Raw genomic sequence first — 1,267 nt, 5'->3', positions numbered from 1 at the left:
AGGTCATGGTACCTATGGTACATGGTATTAAGAATTTACCAGGATCCTGTTTCTTTTGAGGTAGAGTTTGTTGATCCAAGGCATTTAGTTCCTTGATGAGCAATGGAGGTTCATCCTCCCAAGTCTCATTGCTAAATAATTTGGCATTCAGCTTCATGATTGCTCCTAAATATTGAGCAACTTGCTCTTCAGAAATGTCTTCATCTTCTTCAGAAGATGAATAGTCATCAGAGCTCATGAATGGTAAAAGGAGGTTCAATGGAATCTCTATGGTCTCTAGATGAGCCTCAGATTCCTTTGGTTCCTCAAAGGGAAACTCCTTATAGGTCAATGGACGTCCCAGGAGGTCTTCCTCACTAGGATTCACGTCTTTCTCCTCCTCTCTGGGTTTGGCCATACCAAGTAAGGTTATGGCCTTGCACTCTCTTTTTGGATTCTCTTCTATATTGCTTGGGAAAGTACTAGGAGGAGTTTCAGTGACTCTTTTACTCAGCCGGCCCACTTGTGCCTCCAAATTTCTAATGGAGGACCTTATTTCATTCATGAAACTTAGAGTGGCCTTAGATAGATCAGAGACTATATTTGCTAAGCTAGATGGATTCTACTCAGAATTCTCTGTCTGTTGCTGAGTGGATGATGGAAAAGGCTTGCTATTGCTAAACCTGTTTCTTCCACCATTATTAAAGCCTTGTTGAGGCTTTTGTTGATCCTTCTATGAGAAATTTGGATGATTTCTCCATGAGGGATTATAGGTATTTCCATAGGGTTCACCCATGTAATTTACCTCTGCTATTGCAGGGTTCTCAGGATCATAAGCTTCTTCTTCAGAAGAGGCCTCTTTAGTACTGTTGGATGATTTCTTCAATCCATTCAGACTCTGAGAGATCATATTGACTTGCTGAGTCAATATTTTATTCTGAGCCAATATGGCATTCAGAGTATAAACTTCAAGAACTCCCTTCCTTTGAGGCGTCCCATTATTCACAGGATTCCTTTCAGAAGTGTACATGAACTGGTTATTTGCAACCATGTCAATGAGTTCTTGAGCTTTTGCAGGCATTTTCTTTAGGTGAATGGATCCACCTGCAGAATGGTCCAATGACATTTTAGATAATTCAGACAGACCATCATAGAATATATCCAGGATGGTCCATTCTGAAAGCATGTCAGAAGGACACTTTTTGGTTAGTTCCTTGTATCTTTCCCAAGCTTCATAGAGGGATTCACCTTCTTTCTGTCTGAAGGTTTGAACATCCACTCTAAGCTT

General features: G+C 40.6%; 1 non-coding gene across 1 annotated transcript; it reads left to right on the top strand.

The window, feature by feature from the left end:
- The first annotated feature begins 1,159 nt into the window (after positions 1-1,159).
- LOC148581428 (small nucleolar RNA R71) lies at positions 1,160-1,267 on the top strand. The gene has a single exon (XR_015899641.1). It is a non-coding gene; the product is annotated as a small nucleolar RNA R71 (small nucleolar RNA).

The sequence above is a fragment of the Arachis ipaensis genome, chromosome B10 (assembly GCF_059453495.1).
Source record: "Arachis ipaensis isolate K30076 ecotype BB chromosome B10, ASM5945349v1, whole genome shotgun sequence".
In the NCBI taxonomy this organism is placed as follows: Eukaryota; Viridiplantae; Streptophyta; class Magnoliopsida; order Fabales; family Fabaceae; genus Arachis; species Arachis ipaensis.
Note: the sequence above shows the minus strand (reverse complement) of the source record. Positions and strands in the feature narration are given on the sequence as shown.